The sequence below is a fragment of the Xiphophorus maculatus genome, chromosome 1 (genome assembly GCF_002775205.1).
Source record: "Xiphophorus maculatus strain JP 163 A chromosome 1, X_maculatus-5.0-male, whole genome shotgun sequence".
Lineage (NCBI taxonomy): Eukaryota > Metazoa > Chordata > Actinopteri > Cyprinodontiformes > Poeciliidae > Xiphophorus > Xiphophorus maculatus.
Window position 1 is genome coordinate 17,516,844 of NC_036443.1, and position 10,207 is coordinate 17,527,050.

Sequence of the window (10,207 nt, forward strand, 5' to 3'; positions counted from 1 at the left end):
TTTTCAAATATTATTTATTTGTTTTTATTATAATCTAATTGTAAAGTTCTGTAAGAACTAATAGAGGTCATAAGAACACTTTCTTAAAATAAGATGACAACATTGTACATTTTTTGCCTGCCTCAAAGACAATTTTGTCCCCGAGGCAGCCTCTCTGATGAAGTCCCATAACAATAATATATTTGCTCTAATTCATCATTTCCTTCTCTTTTGTTAACACATTGTACTTGTACATATTTCTTTTCCACCAAATTTATATATTTAAATCTAAAATATCTGTGCACTGAGAGAAATGGGAAACTGAAGTAAATTCTTTTGAGAACAAAAACAAGGATGTTTAATGTTACCATACTACATTTTCATTTTTATTGAATAAACAAGTTCATTCAATAAAAAAAAAATAATATATTGTCCTACCTTGTCAGGTTCTTTAAGGTGATACAACTGTTACATTGGGCATAAATCATAAGGAAAGATTGTTAACATGCTTTTAATTCTGAATATTATAAAACTACAAAGCAAATATCTTGTGTTTGGAGTTAACATTGACAGTAATAGCATTCCTAAATATTTGACTGGACTAGTGGGTCATCAGTGCCACTAAAAATCAGACAGAACTGGAAACCTTACTTGTTACAGTAAAGCTCTTATAAATTTAAAAGTACACACTGTTCAGAAACATCAAGACGCAGTTTGTTACACTATGTATGTTATTTTTCTGACCCAGTTCACTGTTTCATTTTAAACAATAAAATACTGGTGACCCTGAAAGGCATTTACATAACAAGGTTAAAAATGGCTAGAAAGTAAATAGAAAGTAAAGAAAAGGCACATACACCAAAAAGAAAGTGAAATTGATCCTAAATATTTAAATGTTTTGAGTTTCAAAATTGCTTGAATTGATGGAAAAGATTTGCACCTATTTTGTGTGTATGGTGGGACAATTCTCAATGTCTTTTTTCATCCTTTTCCTTTTCCCTGTGAGATTTTATATATTTTTCCATCATTCAAAATGTTAGAATCCATCATTAAAGTCCTCTCATTTCTGTCTGGAAACACTCACAAATTAAACCCAAACGCATAATACTCCACATCAAATCTTGTTGTGCATTCGGCGAATTAGGATAGGAAAAAACTAAATGAAATTCAACATTTTTGTAATAAAGAATAATACATCTGTTAAAAAGTGTCAAGATGTAAGAATAGCTCATTTAGAATGAATGATGGAACCAGCATTTACATTAACAGTCCTATTCATAAGTCCATAAAAATAATCATTCTTTAAATCTATTACTCAGTTTCACTCAGCTTTCTCATGCACATTCATAAGTGCTTTAGCAGTAATGTGTACACCCAAGCTTTGAGTCATTAAAGATTCACAACTCTTTCAACTGGAGAAGTGTGAGTAATGGAGTTTTCTAATCTTTTTTTTACCAGCTACCCGTGAATTATGGAGAGAAAGAGTACATGCAGCAAATCCTTGTCTATTTCTCATCTTCCTCTGATGTAGTCTAACAAAAAACAGGTTTCTTATGTCCTTGTTTTCATACAAAATGATTCAGTCTGTTGGCGAAAGGTATAATAACACAGCTCTACCAAGCTAATTTTGATCATTTGAGCTTACATACAGGTTAATACTTTGAGAAAAGCATTGGAGGCTGCAGAAGATTTGAGACTGGGGAAAATTATTTTTTTTCCCCAGCAGCTGATACACTAAAAATGCAAACAGAACTACAAATAACTAGTTTAGCTCAAAGTACATTCAGGTGTTCAAATGATGTACTCCCAGTCCAGTCTTAAGTTTGTTTAAAGTTAATGATTTGTGGCAAAATTTAAAATTGCTTTTCCCTCTCCATCCATTCTGACTGAGCTTGGGCTATATTTCAAAGAAGAATGAACAAAATTGTGGAAAAATGAAAAAGTTGAAGGGGTGTGAATACTTTAATATGGCATTGTATACTGGCTGAAAATGTATACTTAGCAAAGTATTTGTGTGGTTGGCCAAAGCCTAATAACTTGCAGTTCTAAAACTAGTTACAAACCACAAACCTCTGAGTAAAATTTTACAGATTAATTCAGTCTGTTAAATCTCGATATGTTGTATATCTAAGTTACATTTTTAAATATTATTTTTATATATTTTCATTTGGGACCATTTCTTTTTGAAAACCTGAAAACATGTTTATTTTTGTAAGCTAGCATTGGTCTTTTCTGTCACATCTGACACCACCACGTTGAATCACAACAGCACAAAGAAACCTATATTTCTTTGTATATAAAATATATACACACATTCATAAATCAATCATACACATTTAAACCCCCTAGCACAGTGGTCCCCAAACTACGGCCCGCGGGCCAGATGCGGCCCGCCTCCACATTTGGTCCAGCCCCCTGAACAATACCAGAGTATTTTCATATATGTGCATTTTTATCTGATAAGTTGGACTTTTGCAATAAAATGTTCCTTAGTAATGAACTTTATTATTTATTAACTATTAGTTAGTAACTAATTTAAACATGCATATAATTGACCCTATCCCTTTTTTTATGTGGAGAACCCAGTGTTATTTGGTTATTATTTATTTCATAAATAGTGTTATTTCCTGACTTTTGTTCTCTGAAGAATCCAGAAAAGGTTATTTGATTGTGCTTTCTGAAAAACAATACATTTTTATGTTTAGCACTCTTACAATCGTCACACTTTTTCTGTTACAAACCGACCCCGGCCCCCCATCAGAGAAGGGACAAGTTATGTGGCCCTCACAGGAGAAAGTTTGGGGACCCCTGCCCTAGCATCTTAGCTCGCATCGTGTAGAGCACTCAAAGACACACCAAAGTCTCTTAGGAAAAAATGGTTGAAGCTGTTGTAGCAGCAATCATTCTATGCAATCTAATGCAGCGTGATAGGCCGTACTATTCACACTGCAAAATCCTTATTAGGGTGGATTCTGCTGAATAATACGAAGAGGTGTTGTGAATTTGACACATTATCATATTAATTGTTCACTGTATAAATAAGTCAAATACTCAACAAGAAGATGAGACAACCTCTCTTGTCACTTGTCTTTTAGCGGCAAAACCATGCTCCGCTCTGATGTGCAGAGACTGCCGTTGGCTGTTGCTGGGTCAGCTGAGAATAGAGTTGTTTTCCTCATTTCCTCTCTTGTACTCCTGTGATCCCATGTTGGGAATGTATCAATGTCAGCACACTGAGTGTGTATGTGTAGGCGCCCAGCGCTTTGTCAATGTCTGATGGTCTGCCTGCAGTGCTACGCAGAGGGACAATAATTTGGTTTCTCCCTGTTTGGTTTCAAATCAATTTTGCAAACGTGACTTTCAAAGCAATCGAGAGACACAAGATATTAAAGGGAGACTGAGGGAAAGACTTTTAAGTAAATGATATTAAAATAAAGGGAAAGGGGAGAAATCTGATCGCACATAAAAGCAAAAAATAAAAGACTTTATTTTTAAACGTTTAATGTAATGCAGTCAAAATGCACATCATCACGCAAATAACTCTGCGTAGACTGATACTATAACGGAGTGTAGATACATTAGTTTTGATGTCATTAATGACACATGGTAAATTAAGAAGTGTGTGGCAGCAGCTGGGTGGCCTCGGTGTCCTCCAGATGTTGTCTGGGAGAAAGTGATTGACCTGCTAATGAAGTCTGGGATCCTCCAGTCAGCTTTCCTCCTCAGAGACAGTCTTTGACATTGACAGCAACACCTGTCTGTCTGACCAGCTGACAGTAAAACTGAAGACATACAGGACTTACCCTGAATCACACATACACTAAAGTATTCCTCTATGAATATGAATCTAATTTCTTTTCTTCCCATTACACACCCACATTTACCAATGGAGCTATGAAAAGCAGCCTAAAAGGAGAGAAGACATTGCATTTGTGACTATCTGGAACCCCAGTCGTTTATCCAGAAACTTGGCAGAGAACCTGGCGACTGCCACTCTCTATAAGCAGCGAGCGTGTGTTTGTGGGTGTCTTTCCATCTTTGCATTTGTAAGCAGGGCACTGTGAGTCATTCTGGAGATAGTGGCCTCGCCATGGCAGCTGGACAGGAGGAAGAGACATTTAAATTGGAGCACGGAGTGGAGGCTGACGACTGTTAGAGCATGAATTTGAATCAAAGCCATCACTGGGAGTTATTTTTGAGCCTGTGTCTGAAAGGAAAAAAAAAAAAAATGTTTGGCTGGGGAAAAAAAATCACAGAGAATAAACAAGTAATTCTGATCTTTTCGGTTCACGAGACAAGATTTTTGCATATGAGCCAACAGAGGGCAGTATAAGGTAATGGAAGACAGTCACCACTGAACTGAAAGTGGAGAGTGGAAAGTTTATTTACAAATAACATTCTCCAGTTTGTAAAAAAGGTCATATAATACTGTATCTTATTACCATGACAATACATTCGCACACTGTACAGTACCATCTTTCCCTCTAATGAAAATACTCATTTGCTCCTATAAACATTCTTCTGGTTTTACTTCCTATTAACCCTGTATCTCTTTTTAATGTCCGTCTATTGCTGCAGCTCTTACTAAATATTTTTAGTCCTCTTTGCATCATTCTAGATGCACTATCTTGACCTGTGTCTTCCAGGAAAAGTCACATTGCAGAGTTGAGTCACTGTGGGAGTCATATGAGGACAGTTAATGGCATTCAGACTGCCTTAGTCCAAACGGATGTCCTGGGACCCTGACCCAGGGGAGCTGAGTAACATTGTGCTGCTGCAAAGTCACTTACCTGCATCACATGATGGCAGACAACAGAGACCTTGTATTTGGTATATTTTGCACAAACACATTTGATCAAAAAGAGAGAAAATATAGGTGGAAAAACACATGGATTTTACCTTAATGGAAAACAATCTCAACAGAGTAACAAAAAACAAAAATCAAAAGCTAGATAATAAAACACTTTAACTGATAAACAATGACTGAGAATGTCACTGAACAGATGAAAAGAGCATGGAGATCAGGTTAGATCCATTTCTTTGAGTTTGCACCTTCTAAAGGTGTGGGCGTTATGAAATTTGACAGTAGCTGGCACGAAGGACCTCCTGTATCGTTCGGTGAGACAGAGTGGTTGAATCATCCTGCTGCTGATTTTCTCTCTGGATTTGTCCAGTATTTCCTGGAGAAGATGGGTGTCATTTTCAGTCATTTGACAACTTTGTCAACAGTCTATACTCAGCCACCTCTTTCAGGACAGGTAGCATCATGCCAAAGAGACTCTGATTTTCAAAAATCCCTTCTTGTTCAGAAACAGTGCACTATGATTAGAAACTCAATTAAGGAGAAGAAAACATTAAATGCAGAAAATGACTGGTAGCTCAGCAATTATCTTCTACCACAGCCATTGACAGCCACTGTGTGCAAAATTTAGATACGTCCCTTTATGGACATGTCTGTATCAAATGAATTCTTGATTACCAACTCTATAACAACATAACACATTGTAGCCATTGTTAGATTCCAGACACCAGTAAGCATGAAGCAGTTTGGTGTCAGACCAACAAAATTAACATTAGGGAGTAACCAGCCTAATCCATGGACCTTTAGTTCAATAGACAACAAAGCTGTGGGATGATGCTTCTTGGGCACAGTAAACAGGAAAGGTGTTTTCCAAGGAAAGAAAGATGGAGAACATTAGAGTAGTTTCCTAAGTGTTGTTTTGTTCTTCAAATATTAGGACAGGAACTGTATTAGCAGAAAACACCGATGAACTAATGGAAAACATTGACAGTGATTTAGTGGCTTCTAATCACCCCTAATTGCCTGCCGTTCACTCTGACCCAGCAGTGTTTGATTACACACACTCTCGTGCACCCGGACAAAACAAGCTGCACTTTCTGTCAGGCACTTGGAGTGATCTCCTGTACGATTTTGACAGGCGATAATGTTAGACAGCTAGAGAGTTTATCACATTGTTCCCTGTCTTACACTAGGAAAGTGCAGAGTGTGCATTGTGGCCTGTGAAGCCACATAGATCTCTGCTGTGAAGACCAACTTCTATCACTGCAAATCTGCTGAATCAACCATATTCAAGTGCTCCACATTCAGCTGTGTCTCCTGAAGATGTGCAGAGGGTGCAGAGAGAGTGGACCTATGATTAGAGACCAAAGATCTATGTTGAGCTAAGAAAGTTTAAAATGGCCAGAGCTTGGAAACCTTTAATTAGAGCTGTGCTCGGTTTTAGCCAAATCTTGGAAGAAACCTACCATAAAAGAGAACAAAAGTCCACACATGTACGCAGAAACATTCCTTTTCATAAAATGGTATCTAAATATAGTTATTGTTTGTGAATAGTATCAGCTTTGCTGAAATGTGGCAGCTTTATGCCGGCACATTTTTGTATCACTCTATTTAATTATTATCATAGTCTTGGGTTCATCTCTGTCTTTATTCTTCAATATCAGTCCTTTACTTTTGCCTTTTATGAAGTTTTAGGGGTGCAAAGTTCCGGTGAAAAAGAAAAGTGAGCAGACAAAAAGTTTCAAATGAATTAAAAAAGTTACTGGGACATAATAAAATCAGAAAGATTTCTTTTATACACCCCTGTGGCTCCCGACTGCTCCAAAGACTGTTCTGCAATAAATTATTGTACAAATCTGCATAAATCCATGCATCATCATTCTCTCTTCTTTTCAAGATTATGCGGTTTTAGATTAGTTTTGTTCAGTTCAAAATTAAGCAGTTGTGTGCTAAAAGAAAAGCAGAAACAGAACAAGTTCTTTAATTGTTGTAAAGTTCACATTGTCAGATTGCAGAGTAAAACAACCTACAGTTCTGAATATGTGAAAGTTGCTTGTAGATGAGGTGCCATAATCTATCTTTGGCATGTTTTGAAAGCTTTTTTAGTTGGAGGATGTTTGAGTGACTGGTGACCCGGTTTACAGTGACACAAATGCTAGAGAACACACACATTCAGTCTGCAAAAGAAGGAAAAGCAATTCAAAACCAGATCTTGCAAATGGGCGGCCAGTGGACACTTTCAATCTTCAAGATAAAAATCCCATGCAATAACCTCCACTTAAGGGCAAATTGAAATTGTTTTGCAAATGATATATAATGTCATGTCAGGCAGGACCAAAATATTGTAACTCTACACTGCATTGTGTTGGTTTATAACATACATCCTGTTTATAGCAAACATGGGAAGTTGTGGAAAGGCTTTAAGGTCATGAATATTTTTATAAACCACTGTAACCTGTATTTTTGAACAGCTACGCAGCCCATTGTCGTACAATCATGTTACAATCTATGTCAAACAAAACAATAACCTTCCATTTTTGGGGACTGGAAGTTAAAAGGAAATGAATAAAACATCTCATCCCCATTATTTTTTAGCTTTATACAAAAGTGTTTGACATCAGTGTATATACGTTTCCAGGTGCATCACGGCACCAACAGCAAAGCTACCTGGTGTATGTTTTTATAACACCACTTGCTTTGATTTGACAGCTATATTTATTGCCCTGGAAGGGATGACAAGTTTTAATGCCACAACGTCAACCTTATGCTTTGAAAAGTTGTTCTGCTGGCACTGATTAAACCTTAAAACTGCTCTCAGTTCATCACTAATCCCTTCATGCCTTAAAACAGCTTAGATGTAACTCTTGCCTCATTTGCTATTCAAGGATCTATGAATATATAAATTGGTCCTGTTCTCTATCTTCACTGCTCGCCTGTAACTGTTCAATAACAGCTCCACACAATGATATTTCAGACATAAATATTTGAGCCTGTGACAACTTCTGAGGAAGAAAAAAATTAAGCAAATGATAAATGAGCACCTGCAAGTCAAGTGATCAGTTAGCAACTCCTAAAATGTTGCTGATGTAGGTCATCCATTATGTTTGTAAGACTGCAGCTTGGCCATCATGTCCAAATACTAAGAATGCATTTAAAATGTTAGGTAAACATGGTTCCTGATCATTAGATACTTTTTCATATTTTGTCTGGTGATGTACACAAACTCCAATATATCTTAATGGGATTTTATCTGATATACCACCACAGAGTTGTGCATATTTGTCGAGCTGAAGGAAAAGGATACATGGTTTTACAATATTTAGCAATAAAAAGTTTTAGCGCACCTTCAAATGTGTAGAACCACTTAATGCTGCATTTACAGCTGCTTGTCTATTGGGGTATGTCTGTACTATAGATTCAAGACTGATTTTTAAAAATTCAATTCATCTTTCAAAACAAGTCAAGTCAGAGTGGATGAAGAATGTCTGTGAACAGCAAGATGCAAACAATCAACTGGATTCAGATTTTAAATGGGTCATTAAAACACATGGATATCCATTTATTTCAATCATTCCATTGTAGATCTGGTTGCATGTTCAAGATCACATATAACCTCATAAAAGAAGTTTTTCTTCCAGGATTCATAAACTTCATCAATATTCCCTTCAACTCTGACAAGCTTTCCTGACCCTGCCAGAGAAAAGCATCCCTACAGCCAGCATAATACTCCTACTGATACAATTTTACAGTACTTCTTCTTTTTTCTTTTTTTTACAGGGATGATGTGTTTTTTTTTTTTTCTTTTCTTGAAGAATACATTAAAATCCATGGCTACAGTCTATTTGAAACAAATTCAAGTTAAACCAAAGTTTCACATTGCAAGAGTATTTCTTTGGGCCTTGTACTTGTAAGATGCAGTTCAAGGGACAAATTTGTGTTTATTGCTTTCTCTGGTTATTTCTGTCAGTTATGAGTCTAATTGTGTTGTCACAGTTGAAGGGTATTCTAGAATGTTATATATATCTGGAATATATGGTTGTCGTAATTGAAAAGTTATCTCCTGTATCAAGTGATTCTATATAGACTTTTTTAAAAGTACATTATGCATTGCACAGCATTGTGCATGTTGTTCTGCCTTTTGTAACTTACACAGGATTAACAGTTTTTTCAAACCGCTCCAGTACTGCCCCCGGTGGTTGCTTTGTGACATTGTTTTTGTTAACCTGAAAGATAAAGGAAGTAGACAAATCCAAGATGGCCGAACATAATGTCGAAGTGTTCACAAATTAAGCCGATATCAACCTTGAAACGCTGTTGCTTTGGATTTGTCTGTAAGTCTGAATTGTAATGAAAACAATAGTCTCTAATATCTGTATGATAATTTGTACACTTAAGCCAGTTATGAAAATGTTTTTATTTTGACTTGCAGTAAGCATAACAAGCAAGTTTGCGATGTTAGTTAGCTAATACCATGCTTTTCTTATTTCAGTTTTACAATGGTCAAAGAGAAGGCACCGGTCAGAGGCCATTATTAAGTCAATCACCAAAAAGGAAAAAATAAGTTTGTTTATTGGAGCCACGTCATGTCGCTGTCTGTGCCGATGAGATGTGAGGTGTGCCTCAGTTGGGGTTACACTTCAATTGGGATGTGTGTCATCTAAAACTGCACTCAGTTTTGGACCTCTAATCCTCCAAGTGAAGAGCGGAAAAGGTAGTATAACATCCATTTTTGGGATTAGGGTTTGTGCAAACCCATGGCAGAGTGAGTGATGGAAAGTCTTGTAATTCTGTCTGCTCTCTTCTTTAGCCCCACGGAGTGCAGCAAGCACAAAGGATTAGAGACAGCCCAACCCAAAAAGGCTTACCTTGTGAGTCTCTCATACCAGAGTAAATTGCATCCATCAGTGTGTCAGCTGAGCTGGACTCCTGCCTAACCATCAGTCCTTCTCACAGGTAATGATGGACTCAGACAGTCTCATGAATTGATAAAAGCAGCATTGGAAGGTTCAGGCTGAGCTAAACAAAACATGAACTGTTTCATACTGCAGAAAATAATTCATATTTTACCATCAATAATAGTCAGGCTCAGATTTAGTTTTAATCTCAAACAACAGGTTGGTCACAAGCTAATGTTATGTCTACATAAAATGGCCAGTTGGATTTTATTGCAACCAATGACCTAACAAAGAATCCACCACACCTGGCCAGTCCAAACCCTTGACCTGCCATGAACAGTGTCCTCTGCCCACATAGTCAAAACCATGAAGAAGATAAAAAATATTGCTTGAGGAAGATACAATGCAGTGAACATTGCAAATATCATTATGAAAATAAAAGCCTTATGGGATATGCTGGATATAAGAACCAAAGCTTTATGACGAGTGCCCCATAAAAATGGCACTTAGTCACACTTTAGTTGGTGTGTCG